Source organism: Mustelus asterias, unplaced genomic scaffold, assembly GCF_964213995.1.
Source record: "Mustelus asterias unplaced genomic scaffold, sMusAst1.hap1.1 HAP1_SCAFFOLD_176, whole genome shotgun sequence".
NCBI lineage: Eukaryota > Metazoa > Chordata > Chondrichthyes > Carcharhiniformes > Triakidae > Mustelus > Mustelus asterias.
The window spans coordinates 78,066-91,440 of record NW_027590178.1 but is presented as its reverse complement, the minus strand read 5'-3'; the positions used below and the strand labels follow the sequence as shown (position 1 = coordinate 91,440).

At 48.9% G+C, this 13,375-nt stretch overlaps 1 protein-coding gene across 5 annotated transcripts in view; it reads left to right on the top strand.

Annotated features, from left to right (window-relative positions):
* The window catches only part of LOC144485237 (NACHT, LRR and PYD domains-containing protein 3-like), an 86,199-nt gene that overhangs the window by 13,264 nt on the left and 59,560 nt on the right, over positions 1–13,375 (top strand). For 3 of the 5 annotated variants that reach the window (XM_078203442.1, XM_078203445.1, XM_078203443.1), the window contains one exon: positions 7,008–7,173. The gene's annotated coding sequence lies outside the window, so the exon portion shown is untranslated. Of the gene's footprint in view, positions 1–3,874; positions 4,428–4,899; positions 4,969–7,007; positions 7,174–13,375 lie in introns of those variants that run through there. The other 2 variants (XM_078203444.1, XM_078203448.1) reach the window with 2 other exon arrangements.

Below are 13,375 nucleotides of genomic sequence, written 5' to 3'. Positions count from 1 at the left end.
TCTGTTTAAAGTTGATTTATTAGTGTCACAAGTAGGCTTACATTAACACTGCAATGAAGTTACTGTGAAAATCCCTGAGTTGCCACACTCCAGTGCCTGTGCGGCTACACTGAGGGAGAATTTAGCATGGCCAATGCACTGGACCATCATGTCTTTCGGACCAGGGTAGGAAACTGGAGCATCCCGAGTAAACCCACACAGACATGGGAGAAAGTGTGGACCCCTCACGGACAGTCACCCAAGCCAGGAATCGAACCCGGGTCCCTGGCGCAGTGAGGCAGTAGTGCTAACCACTGTGCCACCCGATTTGCCCCCTCTCCTCCCTCCCTGAGCCATTTGATTGATTATTGTCACATGTATTAGTATACAGTGAGAAGTATTATTTCTTGCGTGCTATACTGACAAAGCATACCATACACAGAGAAGGAAAGTAGAGAGTTGGGTGTTATAGTCAGAGTTAGGGTGCAGAGAAAAATCAACTTCATACAATGTAGGTTCATTCAAAAGTCTGGAGAGTTTAAAAGAGTTCGAATAGAGTTTTAGAACCATAGAGTGAGAGGTAGAATTAGAGTGCAGGCTGCGCACAGCTCGCAAGGAGTCTGTCGCACCATCTTGGATGAATTTTCATTTGCTCTTTCTCCTCCCTACCTGAAGCATTTGCTCTCTCTCTCTCTCCTCCCTCCCTGAACCATTTTGTTCTCCCTCACCTCCCTGAACCAGTTGCTCTCTGTTGTTGAACCATTTGCTCTCTCTCTCTCTGTCTGTCCCTCTACTATTCCATCTCCTCCCCTTTCTCTAAAATAGCTATCACTGTCACATCACATTCTGAACTCTCTCGTTTCCTTCTCTATGAATGGTATGCTTTGTCTGTACCTTGTGCAAGAAACAATACTTTTCACTGTGTGCTCATACATGCGACAGTAATACATCAAACTTACTGGGTTTCTTTCTATCAATCAGTGACCACAATGAGGCTGAGCTCTCTATTGGCGAGGGACAGTTGATTGACATCTGGCTACACGAGGAGGGGGGCAGCGTAATTCCTCCCTTGGGCTTCTCGCCTGCGCAGGGACAGTCATGACCGGCAATGCGCCTATGCTGAATCAAACTGGAAACAGGGCGCGGGACCACTCAACACGCATGCATCAGCATGCCGTCTGAGCGTGCGCGAGAGGAAATGGTGACTGAATAACGGTGAGAAAGTGTTTGAAAAGAAACAGCCTCAGCACTGAAAATCTGGGTGATTCCAGTATATACTCAGTATTGATGGTCTGAATACAGACTATCAAATACTGAGAATATCTGGGAGATTCTAGTCTGAATAAACAGCATTATAACACTGAGAATATCTGGGAGATTCTAGTCTGAATAAACAGCATTATAACACTGAGAATATCTGGGAGATTCTAGTCTGAATAAACAGCATCAATACTGAGAATATCTGGGAGATTCTAGTCTGAATAAACAGCATCAATACTGAGAATATCTGGGAGATTCTAGTCTGAATACAGACCATCAACACTGAGAATATCTGGGAGATTCTAGTCTGAATAAACAGCATTATAACACTGAGAATATCTGGGAGATTCTAGTCTGAATAAACAGCATTATAACACTGAGAATATCTGGGAGATTCTAGTCTGAATAAACAGCATTATAACACTGAGAATATCTGGGAGATTCTAGTCTGAATAAACAGCATTATAACACTGAGAATATCTGGGAGATTCTAGTCTGAATACAGACCATCAACACTGAGTATATCTGGGTGATTCTAGTCTGAATAAACAGCATCAATACTGAGTATATCTGGGTGATTCCAGTCTGAAAACAGATCATCAATCATAGAAACCCTACAGTGCAGAAACAGGCCATTCGGCCCATCAAGTCTGCGCCGACCACAATCCCACCCAGGCCCGACTCCCATATCCCTACACATTTACCCGCTAATCCCTCTAACCTACGCATCTCAGGACACTAAGGGTCAATTTTAGCATGTCCAATCAACCTAACCCGCACATCTTTGGACTGTGGGAGGAAACTGGAGCACCCAGAGGAAACCCACGCAGACACGAAGAGAATGTGCAAACTCCACACAGACAGTGCCCCAAGCCGGGAATCGAACCCAGGTCCCTGGAGCTGTGAAGCAGCAGTGGTAACCACTGTGCTACCGTGCCGCACCATCCTGAGTATATGTCTCTCCACTTCCCTGAATTCTCATTCTATCTCTTCCTCTCTCTCCCTCTATATCTCCCTCCTCCTTCCCTGAACCAGTTGCGCCCTCCCTCTCTCTCTCTCTCTTCCTCTCCCTCCTCCTTGAACCACTTGCTCTCTCTCTTCCTCTCTCCTCCTTCCCTGAACAATTTGCTCACTCTGTTTGCTCCCTCCCTGAGCAATTTGCTCTCCCGCCTCCCCTCGATTTGATGTGTCCCTTGTCAATTATGAGGGCTCGGATCAATTATGAGGTCTCCGTATCTCGATTTGCAGGTGTACTTTGATAATATATTTCAGACAAGTAGATAAAGTTCCGCTAACCAGGTGCAGAAAGTCACCCGGAATGATCCGGTTATGAGGCAGGGAGTGCAACTTGTCCAGAGAGGGAGGATGAGTAGAAAGCACCCGGAGTTACGGTGATAAGTGTGCGGAAGCTGGGAGTTGTCGATGTTGCTGGATGTTTATTCTGGGCTATGAGAGCCTCATTCCCCCATCATTAAGAGGAAAGGTGCTGGAACGGGAGCACCCGGGGGTGCTGCCAATGGAAGAACAACAAGAAGCTGTTTGTGGTGCTGCCCAAATGGAAGAGAAAGTGGGATGGTGCGAATGCTGCGCTTGGGGACGGAAGGTGCCGCCCTTGCTGCCTCTTGCTGGCTGGGATTGTCCTCAATGACAGCGAATCCACAGCGAGTCGCTGCTTCATCACAATCTGCCCGACTCCACCCACACTGGCTGTCAATCATTCTGCTGGAGCGGCTTCCTATTGGCTGTGCTCAGCTGATGGACAGCAGAATGCACCAATGGAGAATGAGGGTGCAGTGATGGATTGTGCAGTGAATCAATGAGGCTTTTGACAAGGTACCACATGGCAGGTTGTTGCACAACCGACATCATGGGCCCCAGGGTGAGGTAGTTAAATGGATACAAAATTGGCTTGATGACAGAAGCCAGTGGATGGTTGTCCAGGGTTGTTTTTCAAACTGGAGGCCTGTGACCAGCGGTGTCCTCTGGGATCAGTGCTGGGTCCACTGTTATTTGTCATTTATATTAATGATTTGGATGAGAATATAGGAGGCATGGTTGGTAAGTTTGCAGATGACACCAAGATTGGTGGCATAGTGGACAGTGAAGAAGGTTATCTCGGATTGCAATGGGATCTTGATCAATTGGGCCAGTGGGCTGACGAATGGCAGATGGAGTTTAATTTGGACAAATGCGAGGTCATGCATTTTGGTAGATTGATTCAGGGCAGGACTTACTCAGTTAATGGTGGGGCGTTGGGGAGAGTTACAGAACAAAGAGATCTCGGGTACGGGTTCGTGGCTCCTTGAAAGTGGAGTCACAGGTGGACAGAGTGAAGAATGCATTCCCCATGCCTGGTTTCATCGGTCAGAACATTGAATACAGGAGTTGGGACGTCTTGTTGAAGTTGTACAAGACATTGGTAAGGCCCCACTTGGAATACTGTGTACAGTTCTGGTCACCCTATTATAGAAAGGATATTATTAAACTAGAAAGGTACAGAAAAGATTTATTAGGATGCGACCGAGACTTGATGGATTGAGTTCTAAGGAGGAGTTGGATAGACTGGGACTTGTTTCCTTTGGACCGTAGGAGGCTGAGGGGTGATCTTATCGAGGTCTATCAAATAATGAGGGGCACAGATCAGCTGGATAGTTCATGTCTTTTCCCAAAGGTCGGGGAGTCTAAACCTTAGAGGGCAGAGGTCGAAGGTGAGAGGGGCAATTATTTCACACAGAGGGTGGTGAGTGTCTGGAACGAGCTGCCAGAGGGAGTAGTAGAGGTGGGGACAATTTTGTCTTTCAAAAAGCATTTAGTTAGATGGGTCTAGAGGGATATGGGCCAAATGTGGGCAATTGGGACGAGTTTAGGGGTTTAAAAACAGGGGCAGCCTGGACAAGTTGGGCTGAAGGGCCTGTTTCCATGCTGTATGTAAATCTGAATGATGACGCAATGAGGTGCCGCCCCCTCAGTGACGTGGCTGGAAGCGGCCGTTAAACGGTTTCCGCGCGCGGCTGGAGGGGGCGTTCTGACGTCACTGCCGACGCACAGCACGTGACCTGGATCTGGCCAATCGGCGAGCGGGACAATCAGCCCGCCGCCGCCTCGAGTGCGGAGTTCAGGCGCCGCGCCGTTTCTCACTGCGTGTGCGGGGCTTTCCCAGCGGCTTCACACCGAATCTTTGAGTCACGGTAAGGAATTAAATAAGAGAAAAAGTCTCCACTTCAGCGGCGCCGACTCTCGCTGACTGGGATTGTCCCCAGTGGCAGCGAGTCGCTGCTTCATCACAAGCTGCCCGAGTGCGCCCGCGCACTGGCTGTCAATCATTCCGCTGGAGCGGCTTCCTATTGGCTGTGTTCATTTGACGGACAGCAGAACGCACCAATGGGGAATGAGGGTGCGGTGAGGTCCCGCCCACTCAGTGAGAGCGGCTCGCGGTCACGTGGCGCGGCCGTTAACGGTTTCTGCGCGCGGCTGGAGAGGGGGGGGTCTGAAGTCACTGCCCGCTCGCAGCACGTGACCGGGAGCTGACCAATCCGCGAGCCGGAATCCAGCCCTCGCTGCCCCGAGTGCGCCTGCGCGAACTGCACTCCGGGAGGGTGCGGCCCGCTTCCGACTGCGCGCAGGCGCACTGCGGTTTGTTCACTGCGTGTCCGGGTATTTCCGGGTTTGAGGAATTAACGGCCCAGAAAAAGTTTCAACTCCAACAACATTCAGCTTGAGGATTAAAATGTCGGTTTCCTGTGTAAATACAGCCCGTCTTTGTATCATATTAACAGAGCGGGGGACGGTCAGTTACATTGTGGGCGGCGCGGTGGCTCAGTGGTTGGTGCTGCGGTCTCACAGCGCCAGGGAGCCGGCTTCAATTCCCGGCCTTGGCTCACTGTCTGTGTGGAGTCTGCACATTCTCCCCGTGTCTGCGGCCCTTTCCTCACACTCTCCAAACATCAGCAGCACGGGGGGGCACTGGCCAGGCTCAGTTGCTGCTCAGTGTCAGGGGGGATTAGCAGGGTCAACACGGGGAGAGGGTCTGGGTGGGATTGTGGGCGGTACAGACTGGATGGACCAAATGGCCTCCTCCTGCACTGCAGCAATTGGATGATTCAATGTTTCAGAGAAAGATCTGTTATTACAATCCAGGCCTTGTCTGTGTAAACACTGCTGCAGCATCTAAATTACTGCAATCAAGCGCTTGTCTGAGTAAACACAGCACCAGATCTCTCTCCATTATTTCAGTCTGGGCCCTGTCTGAGCATTTGCAGCACATGAAACTAAATTGCTTTGTGCGGCTGTAAATCAACAAATGCAAGGAAACTGACAGAGGTTGATTGAATACGAGGATACGTGCACATTCACAGTGCAACACGTGTATTGCCACAGCAGCCCCAAATCCCAAACTCTATAGACAGAGAGAACTGGAACCCACAATGTTTGTGTCTCATGGAAATCCCCTCCCCTCCCTTTTGCCCTGTCTGGGCTTCTACTGCACAACTTTCACCTCGCTGACTTTGCCGGCCTTGGCTCACTGTCTGTGGGGAGTCTGCACATTCTCCCCGTGTCTGCGGGGATTTCCTCCGACTCTCCAGAGATGAGCAGGATAGGTGCGTTGGCCATGCTAAATTGCTCCTCGGTGTCAGGGGGATTAGCAGGGTAAACACGGGGATAGGGTCTGGGTGGGATTGTGGGCGGTGCAGACTGGATGGACCAAATGGCCTCCAAATTTATCTATCCTTGCCTTAAAATCATTCAATAAGGCAGCCTCAACTGCTTCACCGGGCAGGGAATTCCACAGATTCACAACGCTTTGTGTGAAGAAGTTCCTCCTCAACTCAGTCCTAAATCTGCACCCCTTATTTTCAGGCCATGCCCCCTAGTTCTAGTTTCACCTACCGGTGGAACCAACTTCCCTGCTTCTATCTTATCTATTCCCATAGTCATAGAGGTTTACAGCATGGAAACAGGCCCTTCGGCCCAACTTGTCCATGCCGTCCTTTTTGTTTTAAACTCCTAAGCTAATCCCAATTGCCCGCATTTGGCCCATGTCCCTCTACACCCATTGTTCCCATGTAACTATCTAAATGCTTTTTAAAAGATAAAATTGTACCTCTGGCAGCTTGTTCCAGACACACACCACCCTCTGTGAAAAAATTGCCCCTCTGGACACTTTTGTATCTCTCCCCTCTCACCTTCAACCTATGCCCTCTAGTTTTCGACTCCCCTACCCTTGGGAAAAGATATTGACTATCTACCTTGTCTATTCCCCTCATTATTTTATAGACCTCTATAAGGTCACCCTTCAGCCTCCTACGCTCCAGAGAAAAAAGTCCCAGTCTATTCAGCTTCTCCTTATAACTCAATCCATCAAGTCCCGGCAGCATCCTTGTAAATCTTTTCTGCACCCTTTCTAGTTTAATCCCGGGGAGGATGGAGTCAGTGAGATCAGACAGTGTGTAACCCGGGGAGGATGGAGTCAGTGAGATCAGACAGTGTGTAACCCGGGGAGGATGGAGTCAGTGAGATCAGACAGTGTGTAACCCGGGGAGGATGGAGTCAGTGAGATCAGACAGTGTGTAACCCGGGGAGGATGGAGTCTATGAGATCAGATAGTTTGTGAACTTCGTTAATATGTCGAATGGTAATACTGTAATTGAAACATTTCCAACACTCCTGCTTCCCCTTCAGCATCTTTTGATGTCGGGTATGTGGCTAAATTGTCATTTTGATTCACACTGGCTCTATTTGACTCTCTTTCTCTCTCTTGGCATAATCAGATCTCCGGGGGAGCGCTGGATTAATTGTGAATATCCACAGTTACAATTCAGCAGGGATTGTGGCCTGAAGAACTATAAGAGGTGAACCAGCACAGTATTGTGAGAGCGCCAGCCAGAGAGAACCCTTCACGTTCAAACAGCTTCCATATATTTTCTGGAGAGGAAGGTAAGAGGAAGTTCCATTTACTCTGGTCCTGTAGCAAGTACAAAAAGATGATAAGGTGAGGTTGGAAATGCTGAGTGAGATGTGGAGTGTGTGAGCACCAAGCACAATTATCCAGTGTAAGGCTGTGTGATGTACCATGAAGTTGGAGCAGTTTGTGTCTCGTGAAACACCGCGCCTGAATTTCACAAGCCCCCGACAGCGTCACGTTTTGGTCCGTAAAACACGCAATATTGGAATTGCAGTTTCATTGTTAAACAGAACTGGTTGACTGTTCTGGGTTAATCTTCCTCTGAACTGAACTGAGGGTGTGTGATGGGAAATTCGCCACTTCGGAGTCAGACTTGGAGGTTCAACAAACAGTTTTATTCAGACAAAGCTTTGGGAGAAGCGCTGGCACTCCACAGTACAGGCACTCACCTTCTCAACTACACAATGGTAGCTGAGCATCTTTTATACATTGTTAGATAATAGACAGTGTGGACATTAGCCGTTAGCACATCGTTACAAGTTGAGTAGACAGGTACGGACATCGACAGTTAACACATGGTTATACATAGAGTAGATACATATATGCAGTTATGTCTTCCATCAATGGCTGATCTTGTTATATACATTTATGCATTTATGTCCCTCATCAGTGGCTGATCTCGTCATCAAACTCATTGTTCTGGGTCTGCTTTTATCTCGAGTTTAAGGTGCCTCAAGGTCTGACCTGTTTCCTGCAGTAATTTAAACACTAAAGGTTTTAACTCTTTATGTAATGTCTGTGCCCAAAGTCAGTGCCTCTTAATGTCTTTTCCCAGAGTCCATTTTGTGTGCCGGGTAACCATTTTGTCTCCTTTACTTTGATTGCTCTCCAACAGGGTGTGTGATGGTGGTTTTGTTATTTCCGTTTTCAGTTATTTTTGCTGAGCGATTTCCTGTGTTGCCAGGGTAACGATCTGACTGATCTCAGTACCAGAGACAGAGGTGTGGACACCAACCGGTGGAGAGAAAGCAGCTGGGTGGGGGGGCCAGGCGAGGGGATCAGTCCGTGTGAGGCAGATTCTGGAGATAGACAGAGGCGATGAGATATGTTAATCAGAAAGGAGAGAGAGACCAGGGCGAACCGACACTGAGACAGACGGGGGTCAGGGAGAGGAGGAAGAACAGTGAGCTGGAGAGAGACACACTGATACAGACGCAGGGAAGATAGAAATTGAGATGCGAAGTGAGGAAGCAGCAACGATAAAAAACAGGGAGCCAGTGGTGGGGCAATTTGTGTATATCAGAGAGGGCATTAGTAGTGTCGTGAGAGATGACCCTTAGTTCTTGAAGATCAAAGTGTAAAATCAGTTGGGTGGCCCTGAGTAACAGCCAGGGACAGAAACCATTGGTGTGAATTGCTTGTGCTCCCAATTTCCTTCCAACAAGCCCACAGGTGAACTCATCCTATTGGCAAACCAAATAAATCAGATAAACTGAGGGACAAAATAAAAGCAGTGGCCCCTTAAAAAAGTCAGGAACTGCCCTCAGCAAAATAAAGCAAAGTGTAAAGGAAACTTAAAATATCAAATCAGCACGTGATTAAAGGGATCGATAATGGACGCCAGCCCCTGCCGGGCCTCAATGGTGCTTGTGGACTAAGCATGCTCCCTCTCCAGGGACACCCTGCCACGTATGGAGCTGCAGTAGAGGGGAAGACAGTCGTGTGGGACGATCATTTTGGTTGCCGTCTGCCTGGGCCTAATTATGGCCAATCTAGCCAGGCCCAGGAGCAGGTTCACAGGGAGGTCCTCTGCCTTCCTCACCCCTACCCCTCCGTACCAGGTGCCCGTAGATCAGGAGCGTGGGACTGAAGTGCAAACAGAACATCAATGAAAGTTATTTGGGGGAACCAAAAGGGAGTGCAGCCGAAGACACTGAATGTAGACGTGGCCCACGGACTCCACAAGATCCCAAGAAGGGCAGGTTTCTTGTGAGCCAGTGAATCGGTACAACTTACGGTTGCGTGGTATCGCTGCGTGCACCAGCTTCCACCCCAGGTCCCCAATGTATTGGAAGAGGATCCCTTCAGAGGGGGACCTCCAGTGGGAACCTCCACCGCCAGACAGCAGCAAGGCGAACCAAGGCGTGTGCGGGTGATGGGTGAGGATACAGTAGTGGAAGGTGTGCAGCAGCAGCCCAGACAGGAAACCCTTTGTGCTGACGCAAAAGGCATGGAGGGTATTACTGCAAGGCAGCTCAAACTATGGGGTGCCAGATCCAGGAAGTGAGGTCTGGGTTTCGGGTCAATGTGAAGTTCCGCCCGAGCAGGTACGTTTAGACGGGATCCCATCACGCAGCTGTACCTCCTCAAGACCACGTGTGACGTCGTGTCCGAGCACGACTGTTCTCAGGTCATAGATTCCATTGGCCATGAGCTGAAAGTCCTCCACCACATCCTCAGCAAGCTCGTGGGGTGTCATCCAGTCCACTCCACCACCAGCACGTCCCTGACCCTGTCACACAGCAGTCACAGCCTTCCTCTCTGCCAGCCAACTGAAATGGTATTGGTGGAGGAGCAGATTCCACAGCAGCGGCTTCCGAACGACAGCTGCTACTCCAGACAGGGGAGAGATGTACCTCGAGGTGACCATGACCCAGACTTTCAGAAGGAGGGAGAGTAATTTCACACCTGGCGGAAGACGTACATCGCCAGGGCACACCATTGAGGAGGGGATTCAACGAGGAGGTACCCCTGCAGGGTCTGAAGGTGGAAGGTCACCAGTGCCTGATCGCCCTCCCTCAGCAGGAGACTCCGAACCACAGCAGTGACCCAGTGCGGTCTTTTCTCCCAGAAGAACTCTACGAGTGTTCTCTGGATGTTTATGACAAAGGTGGGGAGGGGTGGAAGTGACCAGCCGGTACCACAGCATGGAGGCAATCAGCTGGTTTATGATGAGAACTCGCACTCAGAGCAGTCCTGTCCAGCTATTCAGGCGAGCGGAGACCTTGGCCTCCAGCTCTTGCCCATTCGCCAAAATGTTATTCAAATATGTGAAGCCGTGTTCCATCTTTGGACGTGACTTATCAGATGTTAATATCAAGTGGGATCGTAATGCTGTGATCATGTTGAATTCCAGAACACTTCTGAATGGCCCACGTCTGTTTAAAGTTGATTTATTAGTGTCACAAGTAGGCTTACATTAACACTGCAATGAAGTTACTGTGAAAATCCCTGAGTTGCCACACTCCAGTGCCTGTGCGGCTACACTGAGGGAGAATTTAGCATGGCCAATGCACTGGACCATCATGTCTTTCGGACCAGGGTAGGAAACTGGAGCATCCCGAGTAAACCCACACAGACATGGGAGAAAGTGTGGACCCCTCACGGACAGTCACCCAAGCCAGGAATCGAACCCGGGTCCCTGGCGCAGTGAGGCAGTAGTGCTAACCACTGTGCCACCCGATTTGCCCCCTCTCCTCCCTCCCTGAGCCATTTGATTGATTATTGTCACATGTATTAGTATACAGTGAGAAGTATTATTTCTTGCGTGCTATACTGACAAAGCATACCATACACAGAGAAGGAAAGTAGAGAGTTGGGTGTTATAGTCAGAGTTAGGGTGCAGAGAAAAATCAACTTCATACAATGTAGGTTCATTCAAAAGTCTGGAGAGTTTAAAAGAGTTCGAATAGAGTTTTAGAACCATAGAGTGAGAGGTAGAATTAGAGTGCAGGCTGCGCACAGCTCGCAAGGAGTCTGTCGCACCATCTTGGATGAATTTTCATTTGCTCTTTCTCCTCCCTACCTGAAGCATTTGCTCTCTCTCTCTCTCCTCCCTCCCTGAACCATTTTGTTCTCCCTCACCTCCCTGAACCAGTTGCTCTCTGTTGTTGAACCATTTGCTCTCTCTCTCTCTGTCTGTCCCTCTACTATTCCATCTCCTCCCCTTTCTCTAAAATAGCTATCACTGTCACATCACATTCTGAACTCTCTCGTTTCCTTCTCTATGAATGGTATGCTTTGTCTGTACCTTGTGCAAGAAACAATACTTTTCACTGTGTGCTCATACATGCGACAGTAATACATCAAACTTACTGGGTTTCTTTCTATCAATCAGTGACCACAATGAGGCTGAGCTCTCTATTGGCGAGGGACAGTTGATTGACATCTGGCTACACGAGGAGGGGGGCAGCGTAATTCCTCCCTTGGGCTTCTCGCCTGCGCAGGGACAGTCATGACCGGCAATGCGCCTATGCTGAATCAAACTGGAAACAGGGCGCGGGACCACTCAACACGCATGCATCAGCATGCCGTCTGAGCGTGCGCGAGAGGAAATGGTGACTGAATAACGGTGAGAAAGTGTTTGAAAAGAAACAGCCTCAGCACTGAAAATCTGGGTGATTCCAGTATATACTCAGTATTGATGGTCTGAATACAGACTATCAAATACTGAGAATATCTGGGAGATTCTAGTCTGAATAAACAGCATTATAACACTGAGAATATCTGGGAGATTCTAGTCTGAATAAACAGCATTATAACACTGAGAATATCTGGGAGATTCTAGTCTGAATAAACAGCATCAATACTGAGAATATCTGGGAGATTCTAGTCTGAATAAACAGCATCAATACTGAGAATATCTGGGAGATTCTAGTCTGAATACAGACCATCAACACTGAGAATATCTGGGAGATTCTAGTCTGAATAAACAGCATTATAACACTGAGAATATCTGGGAGATTCTAGTCTGAATAAACAGCATTATAACACTGAGAATATCTGGGAGATTCTAGTCTGAATAAACAGCATTATAACACTGAGAATATCTGGGAGATTCTAGTCTGAATAAACAGCATTATAACACTGAGAATATCTGGGAGATTCTAGTCTGAATACAGACCATCAACACTGAGTATATCTGGGTGATTCTAGTCTGAATAAACAGCATCAATACTGAGTATATCTGGGTGATTCCAGTCTGAAAACAGATCATCAATCATAGAAACCCTACAGTGCAGAAACAGGCCATTCGGCCCATCAAGTCTGCGCCGACCACAATCCCACCCAGGCCCGACTCCCATATCCCTACACATTTACCCGCTAATCCCTCTAACCTACGCATCTCAGGACACTAAGGGTCAATTTTAGCATGTCCAATCAACCTAACCCGCACATCTTTGGACTGTGGGAGGAAACTGGAGCACCCAGAGGAAACCCACGCAGACACGAAGAGAATGTGCAAACTCCACACAGACAGTGCCCCAAGCCGGGAATCGAACCCAGGTCCCTGGAGCTGTGAAGCAGCAGTGGTAACCACTGTGCTACCGTGCCGCACCATCCTGAGTATATGTCTCTCCACTTCCCTGAATTCTCATTCTATCTCTTCCTCTCTCTCCCTCTATATCTCCCTCCTCCTTCCCTGAACCAGTTGCGCCCTCCCTCTCTCTCTCTCTCTTCCTCTCCCTCCTCCTTGAACCACTTGCTCTCTCTCTTCCTCTCTCCTCCTTCCCTGAACAATTTGCTCACTCTGTTTGCTCCCTCCCTGAGCAATTTGCTCTCCCGCCTCCCCTCGATTTGATGTGTCCCTTGTCAATTATGAGGGCTCGGATCAATTATGAGGTCTCCGTATCTCGGTTTGCAGGTGTACTTTGATAATATATTTCAGACAAGTAGATAAAGTTCCGCTAACCAGGTGCAGAAAGTCACCCGGAATGATCCGGTTATGAGGCAGGGAGTGCAACTTGTCCAGAGAGGGAGGATGAGTAGAAAGCACCCGGAGTTACGGTGATAAGTGTGCGGAAGCTGGGAGTTGTCGATGTTGCTGGATGTTTATTCTGGGCTATGAGAGCCTCATTCCCCCATCATTAAGAGGAAAGGTGCTGGAACGGGAGCACCCGGGGGTGCTGCCAATGGAAGAACAACAAGAAGCTGTTTGTGGTGCTGCCCAAATGGAAGAGAAAGTGGGATGGTGCGAATGCTGCGCTTGGGGACGGAAGGTGCCGCCCTTGCTGCCTCTTGCTGGCTGGGATTGTCCTCAATGGCAGCGAATCCACAGCGAGTCGCTGCTTCATCACAATCTGCCCGACTCCACCCACACTGGCTGTCAATCATTCTGCTGGAGCGGCTTCCTATTGGCTGTGCTCAGCTGATGGACAGCAGAATGCACCAATGGAGAATGAGGGTGCAGTGATGGATTGTGCAGTGAATCAATGAGGCTTTTGACAAGGTACC